This window comes from Phalacrocorax carbo, chromosome 15 (genome assembly GCF_963921805.1).
Source record: "Phalacrocorax carbo chromosome 15, bPhaCar2.1, whole genome shotgun sequence".
Lineage (NCBI taxonomy): Eukaryota > Metazoa > Chordata > Aves > Suliformes > Phalacrocoracidae > Phalacrocorax > Phalacrocorax carbo.
Window position 1 is genome coordinate 2192356 of NC_087527.1, and position 19824 is coordinate 2212179.

General features: G+C 55.7%; 1 protein-coding gene across 1 annotated transcript in view; it reads right to left on the reverse strand.

The window, feature by feature from the left end:
• Positions 1 to 19824, reverse strand: part of SRRM4 (serine/arginine repetitive matrix 4) — a 49708-nt gene that overhangs the window by 28625 nt on the left and 1259 nt on the right. The window lies entirely within an intron of this gene.

Below are 19824 nucleotides of genomic sequence, written 5' to 3' on the forward strand. Positions count from 1 at the left end.
AGCTTTAGCAGCCAAAGGACAGCCCTCCTCCTCACTCCTACAAATAGGGTGTTGGGTAAGTAAACATACCTGATCCTGCTGAAAGCCCAAACTGGAGAATCTGGGACAGCCCAGCACAGCTAAGGGGAACTACATGGGCCAAGCAAGTGCCTGTAAGAGACCTGGGGAGACTATGAGAGTTGGCGAGGAGCAGAGCTAAGGCAAGGAAAGCCTGGGTTGAGAGGTGTCCGAGAAATATTGGGACTTGAGTAGTGCAAGCTCAAATGAAGAAAAGAAGCCAAATGGAGAAAATAAACCCAAACAAGCCTGAGCTCAGACACTTGGGAGGAAAGTAAATAGGTTTCCAGGCCCCACAGATGTTTATTTCAAAGCACAAAAAGATTAATGGAAAGCCATAAACCATACCCAGCAGGAGTGCCAAGAACACTATGTTTTTAATGTCATCTAGAGTATTATTTGAATAAATAAAGCAAGCATCAGCGTGTCCAAGCCTGTCCTGGCTGTGGAGTGGTGCCCTTGGTGGGCTGGGCTCAGCTAGCAGAGAAAGCGTCCCCATTTCCTCTCATTATCATTCTGAAGCTAATCTAAGGAACGTGCTGTGGGTGCTGCTTTGGGGTTTAGCCATTCCCAGGTCAGCTCTGCAAGGTCCCACTGCCATGTTGGCCACTTGACCTACCTCTTCTTTTGGAAGGCAGCACGCCAAAGCCCCGGGCTCTGTGGACCCCCATCCCAGAGCAGGAGGAGGCTGGGGTGTCCCCCTGCCAGCCTTGCAGCCACAGTGGCTCAGGGATGCCAGGAGGGTGCTTTGGCTGCAGACATCATCACAGCCACCACACATGGGCTGTGGGGTCAGGAACAAAGGGCCAGGTGGACGCTACACATCTCGGGGCTTTAATGGGGCCAAGAGGGTGGTTAAAGAGCAACGTGATGCTAAAATGGCATCTTAGCCCTGTTTAGGCATGGCCAGAGGCTTGCAAGCCCCAGGGAGCATCCTGCTGCCTGCCTCAGCCATGAGCACCACTTTTCAGGGCTGGAGTTAGCACAGGAACACCTGCAGAAGAAGGGTCACCCCTCTTTTTCCACCTGTGTTTTCTCTCTCAACAAGACCCCACTTTCTCTAAGAGCTGACTCTTTCTTGGAGCCCATTTTGTAATCCCTGAACATTTAAGGATGTGCATCAGCCAAATGCACATGACAGGGGTCAATGGGGGGAAGCTGGGTGAAATATTTCCAGCCCAGGACATACAGGTGACACTGGCTGACCCGATGGTCCCTCTGGCTTTAAAAATCTATTACTCTGCTTGTAATAAATCCCCCAGTAGCTTCCCAACATCTATGTTATTTTTAAACATCCGGGAAGCTACATGGTTAATTGCTTTCTTTGTGTGAGCTAATTAGCTTGTGCCTTTCCCCAACCCCTTTTAAGAATAGTCTTCTGAGGCTCAATCATTAGGTTCTATTAAAAATGTCCCCAAATTAATGACCTGTGCAAAGTCTGGGCTGGATCAGCTCCAGCAGCAGAGGCGGGAGGGTCCCTCACCAGGCTGCTGTCTTGCAGGAGGGACCCAGGCATGGCAGGTGATGTCCCTCTCACCCTGGCCCCCACTCCCACTAATGAGATTTTCAGGACCTGGGGTTAAAACTGATTGGACTTGAGGCAACCAAGGACTCTTGTACTGCAATGCACTAGGAACCATTTCTTCTGGGCTTGAAAGTAATTATTGATGGAAATAATTATTCTCCAATCCCATCAAAGGCTGGCTTCAATTCAACCAAATGTTCTCTGATGAATGCCGAGAGTCACTAACACTCTAAACTGGCTGGTAATCCCCTTGCGTTAAGCTCCATAGACAATGATTGAATATATATGTAAAAACACTTTTTTTGTTGTTGTTGTCTTTCGTGTCTTTCATGACTGATATAAAAGTTCTTGCAGTTTGGTGTGAATGATTAATGTGGCCTCAAAGGAGAAGACTGTCACACTTTGCCCTGCCAGACCCTGCCTGCAGCAGAAAGGAGAAAGCCCCTCCGGGTACTTTGCTGGAGCCGGCCCCGGGAAGGCAGCGAGGACACTCGGGGTGACGCAGCTGGAAGTATGGGGCTCGCTCAGCGCAGGGGACGTGCTGCCTGCAGAGACGAGTACTGGAGCAGGCAGGAGGAAGAGGAGGCAGGCATCCATCCCTCTGGGCATCCAACGCTACTCTGCCCTCGGAGCGAGGACCACAGCCTCTCTGCCGATGTACAGGTCGCATGTTTGTCCCTGAGGACACACTCCTGGCCATGGGCAGCCGGGCCATGACAAGGCAGAAACCCACGTGTCCTGCCTGCTCTCCAAGTTTCTCTATTTCCATTAGACAATTGTTTGCACTCTTTTTTTTCTTTCTTTCTTTCTCCCATGCAGAAATCCAGCCTATCCCTCAGGCCTACCCAAAAGCAGCATCCCTGCTCCTCTCGGGGAGACCCCATGCAGAGGGCACCTGGCAGGCTGCCTGACACCAGTTCAGCACAAAACATACCCTGGGGAACCTCCCTCTGCAGACGGCTTTGTCCCTTCTCTTTGCAGCAGTCTCCAATCCAGGAGGGGTTTGTTTTTGGGCTCATGGCGATATTTGCCAGGTTTCAATGCCTGGGAGGGAAGCAGTGGTCACGCAGGGCTCTCACCTCTCCCACCAGCCCAAGTCTTTCACTGCTTGTCACAACGCAGCCAGCCCACCTTGCATTTTGGGATTGTATTTAAGCTTTCCCATGTTTTCCTCCCCTGACAGAATGTGTTGACAACAGAGGGAAATGATCTGTTATAGAAGTGATGCAGAAAAGATCACTGGTAGGAAAGAACCCAAATATTCCTCATCTGAGCGGGGTAAAACACTGTAAAACACTGTGGCTGTTTGGAGGAGAATGGGGTGGGTGACAGCAGCCCAGCTGTGAGGTGGGGGGGTCCCTGTTTATTTTTACAAAGTGCCCGATACACTTCCCACCAGCCTTTCCCAAAGGTACATCACGTTTCCAAATCCCACTGGGCTCCCTGCTGCCAGCAGCATCCCACAGAGGCCTGTCACCTAATGCCACCCTATCCTGCCTCCCTTCCTCGGGGGGCTGGCATGTCACCCCCAGTTTATGGGGACACTGCTGAGGCCAGATAACCATGCTGCGCCCCCCACACTGGCTCCCTTTGGGACTGGACATCACTGTTTGCTGGGGAAAAGTAGAAAGTCACTGATGGGCTTGGCAGGAGACTTTCGCACCGGGTATCTTACAGGAGCCCAAGGCAGCCATGCACACCAATGGCAGCATGAGGCCATGGCTCTGCGGAGGCCAAGGGAAATACAGGACCAGAGAGGTCCCGCAGGGCATTCGCAAGACATGGGAGATGTGCTGGGCTGAGCAAAGACCCCTCACAGGGTTTGTGCAGGGAAGTTGTTGCAGACAACAGAGCTTCCAGAGCCATGAGTTAGCCCCACGAGTGAGCCTTGGCCCCAGGGCAGAGCTACAGCCTTGGGGCATCCGGGGGGCTTGAACCAGCCCGGCCATGGGGAAATATTCCCCCCCTCCATTAGCCCCCACGGGATTGCACTGTTCTTCCTGACCATGGGCAAATCCTGGCACTCTTCAAGGAGGACTGGGCAAAGGCAGAGGGTATGTGCTGCCTCAGGGAGCAGAGCTAACTCACGGCCTATCCCCATTCCTCCATCCTGGGCCGCCGCGCTTGGTGCCATGGCCAAGTGCCATCTCATCAGGCCATGAAATTTGGCATTTGGTGACGCACGCTTCACCGGGAGCTGAGCCCAGCGACGCCCGTCCCCTCTGGCCCCACAGTGACATGCGGTAGGTGCGGGTTTGGTGTGCCCTTGAAATCCCTGCGTGCTGGCCTCTCAGCACTGCTGGCACTGGGCAGCTGCCCTCCCCTGCCTGCAGGCTTCCGCATCCCAGCTGAGCTCCTCTGCCCTGGCCCTGCAGCAGTCTCCTGCCACAAAGCTTTCATCAATCATCCTTTTCCCCCACAGTAACTCAACTCCTCATCTCAAGAGGAGAGAAAAGCAGGAAAATTGCCTTTCTAGTGACCTTTCAGCTGCCAGACCCTGCCGCCAGGCCATCTCTCCAACCTCAGCGACATGGTCCCTTGCCACCACAGGACAGGCTCCAGCAGTCCCAGCGCTCCATGGCCTGGCCGCAGCTCCTCTGCCCTTTCCCAGCTGCTTTGCAAGCAGCAGTGTAAGCACACAGGGGCCGGATCATGTTAACCAAGCCTTTTATTTTTGTAATTTTTTTTATTTTGCAGACACAGCTGGGTTGGGTGCTGGATGCACAGCCCGAGCAGCAGCGTGGTGCTGCAGGGCGCCCGGCCGCATGCGTGAGCACGTTGGAGACCCTGAGCACTGACTGCTCTTGGCAGACCTGCACTGACAGCATTTCCAAGCTCAGGACAGAGTATTTGGAAAGCCAATATGGAAACTTTACTACCTTGCCCTTTTCAGCCCTGGCTGGCTCCACTTTCTGATCATCTTTACGTTCCCTGGTGAAAAGGTAGGAGTGGCTCCAGCCAACCGGAGCCCCTAAAACGAAAAAGGTTAAAGCACCTCTGATGAGCCTATTAGTTGTGAATGTTTCACTGGCATTAAACCAACGATGGATGCCTCGCCTGGGGACTGGGAACATCAGCCCATGAAAGGACACAGGCGTTTGTGGCAGGCACACTGCCCCGAGGGGAAGCAGAAGTCCTGTGCCCGCAGCTGCTCACACCAAGGGATGTCCTTGCCGCTTCTCCTGAGTAACGTGCAAAAGGTGCGTGGACGTGCATGATTGAATATCTCATCTTTCCTCTCCTTTCCTCACCTGGAGGTTTTGGCTGCACAGGAAGGGGCAGGCAGCGGGTTGGGGTCCCCACTTTCCCGCATCCCCGCTGCTCTCTGCCACGGCCACCTCAATGTGCCTCTGCCCTGGGCTTTGGCCCTGGCAAGGGCGGGTTGAGCTGCTCACAGCATTTCTAAAATACATCACTTTGGGCCAAGAAGCCTTTTAGTGCTAGAAAAATGACCCTTTTATTTTCTCCTTTGCTCTCTAGCTTTGCTCGTCTGATTGAGAAAGAAAATGGTCGAACCATTCCTTTGTCCCAGGAGAAGGAGGGGTCAGAAAAGAAGGTAGTAAAGACATTTCCTAGCAAAAACTCCAGCAGATGTGTTTATGTAAAGCACTTTGAAATATGCACTAAAAATACCTCTTCAAAATTAGGAGATGGGTAAAATTGTAAGTGCTTCCCACAAACACACACAAACACCCCACGGCAGGTTCTTTCCCCACCTCATTCAAACCGTTATTATTAGTGTGGCAGGAGCCCTGCAGTTTGTTATTGAAAATTATAATAGCAAATCACTGAGATATTTTCCCTGATTACACAGACTCCAAGCCAGTTCAATTTTAATCTTCTCCCCGCTATTTTTGACGTGCATCAACAGAGGCACCAGCTGCAGAAAAGCGCGTGGTTTTCTTGAGGCAGTTTAAACACAGAAGAGAAATACAATTCCATAATACACATTTTTCATCCGATTTTTGCCAGCGTGACTCGCCTTCCCCTCCCGCTCCCAGGAACCCTACGTCCTGCTGCAAGCCCGGATGCAGCAGTGGCTCCTTTTGCTTCCTGGACTCCAGAAAGGTTTAACGACTGCTCTTAGCACATCCCGGGCCAAAAAAGCAGCTTGGCTTTTTATTTTCCAGCATTTGATTTGCTACGCACGGTTGAATCAGAACAGAGGAGCTTCCCTGCTGGAAGAGGCCCCGGTAGCGGCACAGGGTCAGTGCCAGCTGCTTTGGGGATACCGTGCAGTCACAGCCGGTGGGGAGGGCTCCATCCCGGGCACCAGCTGGTGGCGGCAGCGGCGGCTCCTGCTGCGCAGCAAGGGATGGACAGCCCTGGTGGAGTGTAAAAATCCACAGGGGAAGGTGATGCTCCCGTGTACTGTCTGAGGGAGGGTCAGGCATGAGAGTGAGCACAGCCTCTCCTTGCTTCCCACAGCCAGGTCTCCTTCTCCCTAGGGACAATTCCCATCCCTCTTCCCTCCCAATCACTCATCTGCCTCGCAGGGCTTGGCGTCACCTTCCCTTGCTGCCAGCAATCCTGGATGGCTCCACCGACCACCTGCCAGCGACAGCAGAGAGAATCCCAAGCAATATGGCACGCGGTCGTATAATTTCTAAAGGAAACCTGGACCGCTGCCCTGTCTTGAGTGGCTCCTACGGCATCTTGTGCCTCCCACACTGCCAGCTCGGAGGTCCCTGCAGTGCTTTGTGACCATCAGCACCTGCATGCTGCCGGGCTGGGCTTGCTCTCGAGGGGACAATCCTGTGCCTTTCTTATCCTCAAATCCTCCTCCTTAGACAAATACCCTGCAGGTTCCCATGCCTGTAAAGGAGCTAGTTTTCTCCTCCATCAGGGAATAGGAAAGGAGCCTCGGCTTCTCCCTGGTGCCTGGAAACAGAGAGGAAAGTACGGATGTTACCCTGAGCTGCACCATGGCACAGCAATCCTGCACCCCCCCGGCCCATGTTTTGGGGGAGCCCAGGCTCCTGAGTGACCCTGCTGTGGCAGGGACTGGCCTGAGAATGGACTGGGGCTGAAAGCTCACGCTGAACCGTGCCGTAGCCCCACAGCCACTCTCCTCCCAGCTGGGCACAAACGGCACTCCCAGACCCCATCCCTGCCATCATCCCCAAGGCAGCCCAGAGCAGCCATGGGGGCAAACTGCTCCCTGAGGAAGGCAGAGCTGATGGCCAGGCATGTGGGCAACCCTAAGTAGCCCTCATAGAGCTTGCGATAAGGAAATGCCTGGAGCTGAGCTCAAATTTCTCATTAATTGCTTGCCCATGAGCAGCACAGGGTGAACCCTCGAGGGGCGAAGGGCAGGCTGTGGGTAGCAGAGGGGAGCCAGTGCTGCCAGCACAACACTGGGAGCTGGAAGCTGAGGAGCACCGGAAGATTATGTTTAACATTTTAGGAGGGTTTTAACAAAAAAAACCAAACCGACGGATGTCCCAGAAAAGAAGCACTTTGCCACTATCTGCAGTGCCATCAGTCTGGAGAGCACCTTCACACCCAACGGACTGCACAGGGCCAAAGCCCCCACCGAGGGAGTGTCTCCTGTGCCACCACAGCACCCCGGGTTCAAGGCAAGACCCCGTGGCGGGGCCTTGCTTCACTGCTGGCTGCCGTGGGTGCGGCCGTGCTTGCACACAAGAGTCTGGTCCCTCGCACAGGTTAATCCAGGATCTTTGGAGATCGCTATCCTCCCGGTGAGCCTGGGCTCGCTCTTTAATGAGAAAGCCACCCTGTGGCTGCCAAGTGATGGCAGGGCTGGGCCTTGGGATGTCACATCCATGGTCCTTGGTCATTAGAGGTGCTCTCTGTGGTGCTCTGATTCCCTCCTTTGTTCAAAAAGCCATGCTGTTTGACATGGCGAACAGCAGCGAAATAGTGTACTTGCCAATAACATAGCTCATTAAATTTTAATCAAATAGTGGATTGTAAGCACACAGTTACCAGCAGCTCCTGGGAGCACTGCGAGATCACTTTAAAAATGAATTAGTAATAAGGCACGTTGGAGGCAGCAAGGAGAATACAGCTGGAGAAGATCCACTTGGAGCAGGAATGCTCCCTTTGCCACTCACATAAAGCTCTTTCCTCCTCTCCCTTAATTTGCTTTTTTTGAATTGCTACTGGAAGAAGAGGGGGAAACACACTGGAGGTCCCAACACTCAGATAACTCAAAAAAAGCAGCCTGTTCACACAGCTGCCGCCCGCCCACAGAGCTGCCCTGGGAACGACTCTGGTCGATGGGAGAAACATGGAGAAGACGGCCATCCCATCCATCCAGGCTGGGGACAGGGGCACTCAAGTCGTGGCATCCCATTAATAAGCCACTCCCTGAGCCACCCTGCGTGCCGGGACACAGGCACGCATGCCTGCCTGCAGCTAATGAACAGCAACCTGAAGGGCTCGGCTTGAAACAGCTCTGACATTAAAAAATGCTCAACGCCCTCCCAGGACAGACCCACAGGTGCATCCAAATGGGTGTCCCCAACTCGGGTGTCTGGGGGCATCACCTGAGCAGGGCAAAGCTGATGCCGCTCTGCCTCGTGTGGCTGCCAGAATTAGAGGAGCTGAGGATAACATTTTCTGCGGACCCTCGTGTTTACCTGTGAACAGCAGTCGCGGCAGGAGAGACCCCAGCAGCAGCCAGCAAAAATCAGTCTGCCTCGCCTGGGGGGCCTGGTGAGGTGGGGTTTCCTGGATATCCCCTCATTCGGGGCTTATCTCCCAAACATCCACCCTGCCACAGTGCACAGGACCACTCTGCCAGGGCCGTGCGGGGCTGGGACAGCGCAGTGATGCTGCAAGGAGCAGATGTCCCCGCGCGGGGACGCGTGGGCAGCAATTAGCTCCCACGAAAAGGAATTAAGCAACAGATTTCTCCTGCCGGAGAGACAAGCCTACGACATTCCCAGCCCAGGAAGGGAGGTGGCAAGTGGGCTTTAATCCCTCTGCTGCACCCTGCCGGGGGATTTTCATGGCCAGAAGAGCCCCTTTGCCTCCCTGTATTATGTCTCCTGGGTCAGCTGAGCTGGGAAATTCCTGAATTGCAGCATCATGGGTGAGAGAGTTTGGTCTGACTCCAATCCTCCTTCCCTGTAACACTCCCTGGTCCCCTGGGAAACACCTTGGTGGTCTTGCCAGCTGCCCAGGACTGATGAGCAGGCTTTAAGTTAAGGATAGTTTCTGGGAGGAAAGACAGGTCCTTTCCTCCTCCCACAGCCCTCCAAGGAGGGAGGGGTTGGTATGGCCATGCCATCCCTGCCACACAGTGCACGCCGGGGTGCTCGGTGCTGCAGCACCCAGGGCTGTTTGGGGTCACAGCCAGAAAGAAACTCCTCTCCTTTCCCAGGTCTTGTCCCCAGCCATCCATGCCACCCTGCAACTCTGAACGTTGTTTTAAATCATCTCCAAAAATGAAGGGGAGGCTATTTATTGGCTTGCTGCTCCCTAGGGGGAAGGCTTGGAAGAGGCAGGCTGGTCCCTGGGCTCCTGGGCCCCGTGGCAGACCCTGCCAGGAGGGGCCGGATAGAATCATTTCACTTTCCGGCACATCCATCTTTAATTGGGTGTAATAATGATTTTATTGCTTGCTGGGATTTGTGAGGCTGAACTAATATTTGTAAAATGCTTCGCTATCCTCAGCTCAAAGGCAATATAGAACGGCAAAGCCCCGGTGTTATTCACATTTGGATAATCCAGAATTATTCGTAAACAAAATCAAGATTATGCAAATATATTCATTAGTTCTCAGAATACCTCCAAGAAAATAGAGGAATTAGTCTTGTTAACAATTGTATATTATGTAAGTGTGTGTCTCAGCACACACAGACCTGCACACTGTCGGTGCTGGGGCACATTCCCCTGGGACTCACCCTGGGATCTCAGAACGCTGGAGAACAAGGACCTGTGCAAAGTGACCATCTCAATTTTGGGGTATCCCAATGCCCCACAGCAAGTGACAGCACCTGGCACAGACCCCTGCAGCCCCTGGGGTCCCACTTCAGCCAAAAAACAGAGGTATCCCCAGCATCCCTTCCGCACCCATCACAGACAGCCCACGCATGAAAATCATCACCTTATTCTAGCCAAAACAGCCTGTCCTACTCAAATGAGGATTTTTATGGTACACGCAGGGCCAGGAGGCTGAAGAGGCGGGATCTGGATGCAGCCTCCTCGCTCAGGACTTGCCCTTTTCGCCCTGCACAAGCCCTTGCCCCGACACAAGCCTGTGCCCAGCTTGGCTTTCCACAGCGCAATGCCACCGTCTATTCGGGGTATGCTGGGAAAGGGGAGATAAAGGTGCGTTGAAAATACCACATGGTTTAATTAATGCCACATGCCTTTCACTCTGTAGGTTGTGTGGATTGTTAATTATTTTTATAAAGAAAATAATTAGTCCCAATCAAGGCAGAAGCTCTCCAGAATTACAGCTCATTAACTGCTCTCACATTTTTCTGTTCTATAAAAAGTCATGTGGTGCTGATGAAAATTATAGACCCTTGGAATCAGCATTAAATACAAATTCAGACAGTGTTACCATCCTATTACCATCAACCGCATCGACTTGGCTTCAGTAATTGCAGCTGGAGATGAAGTGCAGGGATTTCTGCTCCGTACAGTCTCTGAAAACAAGCGCTCTGCCCATTAGTTTGCCGGGAACAAAGTGACACCAAGCCCTGACTTGGCTAAGTATGTCCCCGAGGAGGTGACAGCCACCAAGGAGAAAGGGGACAGCAAGGCAGCTTTGCCAGGGATGGGAAGATGAGGGTTGCTTGGGTTCGGTTTGGCTCTGGCTGGTGGCAGGGCTGCTCCTGCACAGAGCGGGGGGGACCATGCAGGTCTGGCGCTCATCTAATTTAGGAAGGTGAACCAACTAACTAGGCGGCAAATCTGTCCTGTGGGCTTGGGTAGCAAGGCTACCAGTCCAAGTGAAGGAAAGAGCTAAGAAGTGCAGAGGAGATAAATAGCAACCTTTAAGCAGTGGGATTATCCTTGTGGGACATGGAGAAAATAAGATGTGGAGGGATGCTCTTGTCAGGGATGCAGGAGCAACTCCAAGCATCTCCCTCTGACCATCCTGGTCCAGGCACAGTGCTGGGCTGGCACTATTGAATGCTGCAGAGACCTCGCTTAAAGCCTAATTGAAAGAAATCACAGCACATTAAAGACAGTTCAGGTCAAATCAATACCAACGTGGTGGGGAGGGCAAGCGGGGGGAGCAGGGTGGTGACCGTATTCAAGCGCCAGCTCTGCGGGCAGGGCACAGGCTGCGGCCGCAGGCTTCACTGCCTGCTTTTCTGCCTCAGAAAGGCAAGGTGAGACCCATCGTCCTCTGCTCCGCGCAGGACAAACCCGGCGGCAACGCAGGGTGAGGGCTGGCAGTGACTGCCCGCAGCAGGGAGGGGGCAGGGGAGCCGCAGGTCCTCAGGATCCTGCTTTTCAGTTTCTATTAATCAGGGACGAACATGCCTTCGGTGGCATTCGCAGCCCAGCAGAGCCGGCAGTCAGCTCTTTGGCCCATGAGCCTTCCCCACAAAATTAACCCGTCCATCCCCGTGGTGGCAGTTTCCATGACGAGTGCCTGCCCTTGAGCTTCTGAGCCCACTCAGAGGGATGAGGATGGGGAAACTGGGGCTGCGGGTGGAAAAACACTTCTCAGGAGCCCCTGAGGGCAATGGGGTAGTAGCTACTGCCACGAGGCAGCAAATAGCAGGAGCCAAACCTGCCGCTGGCACGTGCTGCTGGTGTTGTGCCTTTAGCTCTGTCCCTGCAGGTGCAGAGATGTGCCACGCTTATGGCAAGGATGGGGACCCGGCCACCAGGCACAGCCACGCAGCCCCAGCACACCCAAGGGCAGAGACGTGCCCGGAGCATGAAATGGCTGCGTCTTCCAGCCTGGACTCTCCAAAATGTCCAAAAAACCCTCCAAAATATCTAAAGGACATCCTTCATGTGTGCTGGCTCTTCAACCACATGTCGGAAATGTTTGAGAAAGCAAACGAACTGGTCCAAAAGTGTGCCAAGGACTTGTCCAGCCATCGAACGCTACAGGCAACCAAGTCCCTGTGCCTGGGGATGCTGCAGACTCCTTGGGGCGATGCAGCCAATACGTCCTATGTCCTGCAGAGCTCAGCCCTGCACAGGCACCTCCTGGAGCAGCCAGGGTCTGGAGACACAGAACCAGAGGAGGTCACCAGGCGTTCACGTCCATCCTCGATTAGGAGGCGTGCGGCACACCTGGGCTGATGGCCCATGTGCTCCACCGCTCCCCGGCGGTCTGGGCTGCAAAATGCCCCTATCGCAGGGAACCAGCGGCTCCCTTCGTGCCTCCTCTGCCGGCGGTGCCCACCCAGACCCCACTGCACCCCCCTCCCCCCAGCACGCGTTACCCGCCTGCCTCTCCGCTCCAGTGCTCCTCCACCATTGTCCTTCATTAACTCGGCCGGCGCGTGGCTGATGGGCGGACAAAGGCAGGGCCGGGGCAGGCGGCTGCGGCAGGCAGATAACCACGGCGCCCGTCCCACACAGCAGGGAAGGGCAGGTGAAACATGGGCACTTGGGCTGCTTTGTTGCTGGTTGTGTTTTTTTTTCTTATATGTTCTTGATATTGCAGTTTTTTGGTGAATAAAATCCCCATCCCTTGGAAAAGTTGTGCTGAACCCACTTGTCTTGCTTCTCCCCATTGTAACAAACCTGGCCGTGCTCTGATCGAAGCGGAGGGTCTTGAAGAGGGCAAATGCTTTATACGCAATAGGTTCCCAGAGTTAAACCACCAGCCTCAGAGGGAAATCAGCCCAAAGCCCTAACGGCCTCCCGCACTCAGTATGCCGTAGCTGTGGCCTTGCCTGCTCCTCTGGCTGCAGACGGCGGAGCAGCACAGAACAAGTTATATTTACGTGCTGTTATACATTGGTGTTATATATGCACTGCTTTGGCAGGCAGTTGGTTATACGGCAGCTCCAGCTGACCCACAGATTAATTCAGCAGGCGGTCTTTAACTGTGAAATCTCTCTTAATGCAAAAATATTTCTCTTGCTGGGCAATAGCTAATTCTTCATCCTGACAGTAGTGTAGCTAAAATCACAGCCTCCTACCCCACTCTTCCGCAGTCACACCCCCAGCACATGCATTCCCAAGCACAGGCGGGCGCAGAGATAAATTCAGTACAACCAGCCCATTGCCAAAGTGCCATCGAGTTCCACCAGGCTGATGCACTGCTGGAATTTGGTGTTAGTGGCAGAGAAAATGCATTTTCTCATCATTGCCCGTGGGTCTCAGAGCATTTGCAGCCACCTGCATGTGCACGTGAGGTGGCCATCTGCCCCCAGCCCTGGGATCCCCCAGCACATGGCCTTTGCAGCCCATACCAGCACGTTGCAGCCTCCCCTGCCCCTAGGGAGGAAGCAGGAGCTGAGAGGAGAGAGCAGAGGAAACCCGCAGGCAGCAGAACCCTGCCCACACTGCCCTGACCCCATCGCCTGCCCAGGCACCCGCTCGGGGGCAAAAGAGGAAAGGGCCTCCCCGGTACCCCCACTCCCACCTCTGCCCCCTGCAAAGCCTCCAGACAGGGCTGGGCTGCAGCAGCTGTTTCTTCTTTCAATAATGTCAAGACATAAATTAAACATGAAGTGTTAAACAGGTCATCGGTGAAGCAGTTAGCTCCAACCTCGCTGCCTCCTGCCTTGGCCACAGGCTGGGACGCACAGCTCAGCCAGCCTGAAACACCACTAGAGTTTTTTAATAGGTTTTTTTTCCCCACTTTTTTGGTTTTTTTTTAAGCCCTTCCTGCAGTCCTCACTGCACTGGCAGAGAAAGCACTCCCGCTGTGTGCAAAAAAACCTGCTATTTTTAAACTCCCGGTGTTTGTCAGCGCTTTTGGCTCAAGTGGCTGATGGAGAAGCCAGTTTTGCGGCACGCGGCGTCCTATGGAGGGTTGTGTGGCCTTTGCTGGGCAATGGTGGCACCAAGATGTGCTGCCGGAGGTGGCTGTCCAGCCCATTCATCGCGCCAGCGTGTGCCAAATCCGCACCACGACAAAGCCCTGTTATGACTGCCGTGCTGCTGGGATCCACCGCTCCTGCTGGATTTCAGGCACTCAATACCTCTGTATCTTTGCACATACCCATAAAAATCAGTAAACGGGGTTTGCAAAAGCAAATTGGTTCCCAAGGTGTGGCATTTCTCTCTTCCTGTTGCTGGGAGTGCCAAAGGGCCCCAATCTGGGCATCAAACCCAGCCCTGTTTTCCCGCTGGTGACATACAACCCAGCACTGCCAGGGATCTGGACCAGAGGACCACCCAGCGGGGCTGGGAGCCCTGTGTGGGGCTCCAGTGGGGCAGGGTAGGACCGTAGGTCACAGCAGAGCCACGCTCTCTTAACAGCAAAGAGACCACAGGGGCTTGAGCTGGACCAGGGGATGCGGCAAAGCCCCGGCACCAACCGCAGCCAGACCGCAGGTGGGCTTTGCCAGCCTCGGTCAGGCTTTGCAATGATGAAGAGGTTTCAGTGGCCGCAGGGAGAAAAGGAGAAAAAAAAAAAAGAGAGAGAAAAGGAAAGGGTGGTCATGTATGAAATTATTTCATCTCAGTGACACAGGGTTTGCATTTGATAAACTCATAGAAAAATGTACGTATAGAAAGGTCCAGCCACCAGACACGGAGATGTGGGAACGGGAGAGGGATGGCGCTGAGGTAGGACAGGCTCAGTTCTATCCGCAGCCTTTGGGAAGGACAAGTCCTCTGTGCCCGAGGTCCCCAGCGGAGAGCGGGAACCCCTGCAAGCAGCAAGAGCGGGGTCTGCAGAGCCCTTTTCTGGGGACAAGCTGCAGTGGGACGGGCTGCCATGGATGGTGGAGGCAGAACGGTGACAGCCACAGGACCCGCCGGTGGGCAGTGGCACCTTAGCGTTCCCTGGCATCGGGGCGCCACTGCTATTTATTACTTAGGTCCTTGCAGGCCTAAATATTTATTTGTTAGATCCTGGGGGAGGGATATGAACATGTGCACGGGGCCGCAGGGTTTCAAAGCCCTGCTCTCCTGCTTCTCTCGGGACAGGAGATGAGCTGGGACAGGGACTAGCCAGAGCCGGTTCTGCTATGGGTGCACCTGCCAGCTGTCCCCAAGCCAGGCAGGGACGGGCCCCAGCCCCGCAAGACCCCAAACTGCCACGTTTTGCCCTGGCCTATTGCTCTGCACGTCGATACCTCTACAAAACAGCCTCACCCAAGTGCTGGGACAGCGCTGAGCCTGGCAGGGCGGGCCCCTGCCCACCATGGGCAGCACAGCCCCCTGAGGTGCCGGACCCTGCTGGGGCTGTGCTCACAAACCTGGCAGCCGCAGCCGAGCCCCGGCGGCTTGTGCAGACATGGGGGCTCCCCAGCAGCCTGGGGAGCATCTGCAGGCGGCTCTGTTCAAGGACGAAACCAAATATCTACAAAACAAACCCCTGGTCAGCCAGCAGACTTTCCCCCCTTTTGCTTCCTTCCACCCGATTTCACTCCTCATCTGAAGAGGAAGATGAGGAGAGGAGATCGGATATGGTGAATCCCCCAGCACAGCGTGGGCACCGTGAGCTCCCTCCTCCCTGGAGATGGGGGCTGCAGCGACCCCCAGATCTGGGGAGAGCCACACCCCTCCTTTCCCTATGAGATGCTGTGAACCTTCACTCTGAAGGAGGGCCAGGTTGTGCCCATGTTCTTTGCTGGCGGGTGTGGGAATTGGAGGGACGGGGCCAGATTTGGGCCACAAGCAGAGCTCTCAAATGAACTCTTACAGGTCAGAAACTGCCCATCCTCCAAACCACAGCATTTCCCACCACTCTTCTGGTTTCCAGTCCCTGCAGCACTGGTCTGGGCACAACCCTCAACCCTATGTCCATTTTTTGGAGGTTTTAGGTAAAAGTGACAGAACCCCATGTGACTGCAGCAGGGCACAGTGGCAAAAGGCAGCACATTTGGGGGTACCCAAAGTCTCTAAAAATGCCCCACCCATGGGCTTGGGATTCCTATGGGGGCTTCCAAAGGCCCCTTTCCCTGAATCGTTAGGTGCTTGTACACCCTCCCGCGCTGGGGCACACGCACCTGGCTAAGGCACTCATGGGTGCTGCACTGCCTGGCCCTCGCTGCATCCCACCCAACCGTAGCAGAAACCTCCATCCCCATCTCCCTGACATGCTGGTGGGGCAACTGCTCTGGGGACAGGGGTGTCCCCCACCCCACTGGGAAGGTCCCCAGCACCGGTCCAGTGGAGCGGCAGATGGATGAGGCTAGGAGGGAAGGAAGAGGAGGAGGGTGAAGGCTCTGCGAACAGCAGGGAGGGGTTCCTGCAGGCATCCCCAGCTCTGCCCCTTGTTCACTTCACCCTGGCTCCCCCCAGCCTCCCGGCAGCTCTTGAGCTGCCTAATTAGCTCTCCCCACTCCCGCCGCAGTCCAGCTGGAGCTGGAGGGCAGGGGCAGACAAAAGCCTCCCTATTGACATCCCCTCTGAGGAAGGGGCTTTTCTTCTCCCCCTCTGCTTTTCTTTTCAAGTCCCTCTCCCCCCGCTTGGGCCGGGACCATGGGCTCATTAGTGCCTGGGCTCCTTGGGAGCTGGAGGGAGCAGATGGCAGCCAGGCGGCTGGCTCGGCCGGCCCTGCTGCCGCCTCTTCCCGCAGAGCAGATGCCCGACCAACAAGGGGGAGGATTAACGGGAGTGGGAGGCCATCAGCACAGCAGGGCTGCCAGCAGGGGCTTTCTCCCCAGAAGCACACCAGCCAATGCTCAGGGGCTGCCAGCCCGCTGGGGATGAACAGGGATCGGGGCCACAGAAACATGGCTGGGAAGCCAGAGGTTGGGATAAGAGAGACCTGGTCCCCAGCCCATTAGGGACTCTCCACTGGGCTGAAAGTCACGGGAGAATTGCAGCCGCTTTCTGCTCTTGCTGGGGGTACTCTCATCCCCTGGCACTGCAGTGCCACGGCTTCTCCTGCCCTGTCCCAGTGCAGCCAGGAGGGACACGCTGCCGCCCTTGTCCCAGCAGGTTTGCAGCAGCAGCGACCAGGCCTGTCTCTGAGATCACCCGTGATGGCAAACCAGGCAGCAAAACTGCACTTAATCCTACTTCAGCAACACACCCCTCCCTCCCCCTCTGTGCGCAGCATATCCTGGGGGATTAAGGGTTAAAGCACAAATCCCCTGCACTGCCCTGATGTGACCCAGTTAGACCATCTGGCAGGGAGGGATGCAGGAGCCTGCTCTCTCCCAGCACGGCCAGTGCTCACTCGGCATCACCTGCTGCCTAGGAGCTGACACCAGCACCCACAGCCCCCACCCTCAACAGTGCCCTTGCTTTTCATGTAGAATTGGATTTCGGCTGCTTTCAGGGGTGCTGGGATGGGGCAGCCTGTGCTGCACTGCTGTGGCTGGCAGTGTGGGAGTTGGGGACACAAACACCCTCAGAAGCATCCCACAAGCTCCCAGACTGCCACCAGCTCTGGGTCCCAGGGGACCCTGGCGCATCTCCCGGCCTGGCCGTCCCTGGCATGTTCCCTGGCAGACGGGTGCATATGAAATACGCAGCAGCACTGGGAGTCAGGCTGTTGAGTGTGACGGGGCTCCCAGCCACCACAGCGTGGCTAAGGTCACGGCCGGGGAGGAGACATAGGCAAAAGTCCTGCCAAGAGGGTGGAAACAGGGCCGGCGCTATGGCACAGCTGTGATTCCCATCCCCAAAGGCTGGTCTCAGCCCAGCGGCACCTTTAGCACGGGAGGTTTAAAGATATTTTCAGTTCACATGAGCCGAAGCCCCTTGCAGCAGCCATCAGGTGGGGATCACAGCATCCTTATGGACCACGGAGAGGGAGTGAAGGCACCCTGGCTCAGTGGAGGGGCTTGGGGCAGGGTGGGGCGTCCCTGGCCCTGACCCCATCCCTCCCAGCGCGCAAGCCCCTCAAACCACCCCAGGATTTTGGATGCGCTGGAGCAACCCCCCAGCAAAGGTAAGCATGGGGGTAGCCCCAGCCCTCACCAGCCTCCCCACACCACGGCGTCCTTCACACCCAGCTGCAAAAGCACAGTCCCAGGCTGCACGGCGAAGCCCTGCCAGGCCCTGTGTGAGGAAAGGTTAATTGGAAAAGCCCCTTTTCCCCATCGCCTCGGTTTTTCCTTTCACACTGCAAACTGGTCAATAATCCATTTACTTTGGCACAGCCCTGCTCCAGGCATGGAGCTGTGTTGGGCCGGAGCGAGTGGCTCCCCCAGCCCCAGCAGGACCAGGAGGGAAGGGATTAATGTATTCTATTGTTCCAGGATGCACCGTGGGTTTGGCAGAGCTTTAATAGTCCAAACCTCCCAGGGAATTCATATGGAAGAGGCTTTATCTCTGGGACGAGCAGCAAGGTGGCAGTGAGGGATGGGGCACAGGGAAAAGCTGGCTAGAAAGGGGGAAAAAAAGTCATCTTCAGCCCCAGGGAAGCCCACCACTGCCCCACAAGGATGCAGGATTGAGCCCTTAGCCGTGCCCAGGGCACCCTGTGGGGGTGGATTTGGGCTATGCCCACTGTGGAGGCTTCCAGCAGGACCCCCATGCTGCAGCTGAGCCCCTTGACACCCCACGAGGGCACAGGCTCAGCCAGCAGAACTGATGGGGAGATGGGCAGAGCTGGCCTAGATACCACACCATCGCCTCCGCCGCTGCAGGAAGCGCAGGGCCAGATCCAGGGCAGAGATACGTGGCTTTTGCAGAGGAGCAGCTGTCAAGTGTGGGAGAAAACAGAAATCCAGATGGTCATCTTAATTTTTCATTTGGCTAACTGGTCTCCCCGTCCCCTCTCTGGTGCACTGTGCTTGCTGGCACCACAGTCATTTGCTCTTAAATTAGCCGGGAGCATCGTCAGGGAAGAGAGGCCGATCCAAACAACGGTGCAGTGAAACCTTCAGGAAAAACAAACCCAGAGTGGAGCTGGGCATGGAGACGGCTACAAGAGGAGCTGCTGCAAGCCTTGGGGCCATTCTCCCAGCGGGTGGGGAGCAGGAGCCTGGCTCTGGCTATTGCCGGGTTACGAAGCTGGTGCCAGCCTGGGGTGCTGGGGACATTGCTGTGTCCCCCGATGCAGAGCCACTGCAAGGCCCCTGGGGACATAGGATCTGGCATCTCATAGGCACGATCCTGCCAAGACAGCAGTCTCAGGCTCTGGGCAGAGCCCTGCGTAATGCAAGCCGAGCCGGCAGTCCTGATGAGGGGAGCCGGGGACTGCGGTCTTTCTGCTCCCCCAGCCTTTGGGCTTGGCCCCCCCAGCAGCAAAGCCCCTCTGTGACACGGGGGCAGGGGCGAGCGCAGCAAGTACCCCGCAGACCCCAGGGAGAGCCCCGCCAGGGCTGATCCCGCTCGACACCTGTAGTGAGGGCGGCGGCACAGATGGCTGCACCACAGGGAATATCCCGGGGCCCCGACCGGTGGCACATGCTCCAGGGAGACAAAAGGAGCCGGGCTGCACCGACACAGGGACCTGGCAGCATTGCAGCTGCCTGCACAGAGCACACAGAGCTCAGGGACCCTGTTGCACAGGATCGGCCGGCGTTGAGGTGCAAAACATCGCGGCAAAGCCAAGCTGGCGGGTCCGTGTGCTGAGAGCTCCTGACCCCTGCACAGACAGTTCCCCTCCTGCCAGAGCCGGCACGGCCACAAAACGGAGAGGGGCGCACATTCGTTAACTTTTTAACGGAGCTGCAAATGCTCCCAGCTGCAGTCCTCAGCCCAACCGGGACATCCGTGGCAATCCAAATTGCCATGAAGAGCCATGCATCATTCCTGGCACTTGGGCTTGCTGTATTTCCCCAATGCCCTAATTTGTTGCCGTGTTACATCTCCGACTGTGAGACAGTTAAACAGCACCGTTTTCTCGGGGACATTCAGGTAGGAAAGAGTGTGCGCGAGCCAGCACCCAGCCCGCTGATGGCCCCTCTGGGTGCCAACTGTAGCCCAGCGTAGGGGAGGAGAAAGGCACGGCGGTTCCTCTCCCCAGTAAAGGCTGAAGCCCTGCAAATGCTGCCTGTGGAAATCAGATTTGCTGTTCTGCTTTGGAAGCCTAAGCCATGCCTTTCCTAGTTTCTCACCCTGATTAATGACAATCGGAAAGATCGGAAAAATTCACGCTCTGGCAGCTGGGCTGTGGGGGCAGAAATGCCCCCCCCATCATTGCACAAGCAGCAGGACCCCTGTCCCCCTTGCTGCTGCAGCCCACAGCCTCCACCAGCATGGGAGGC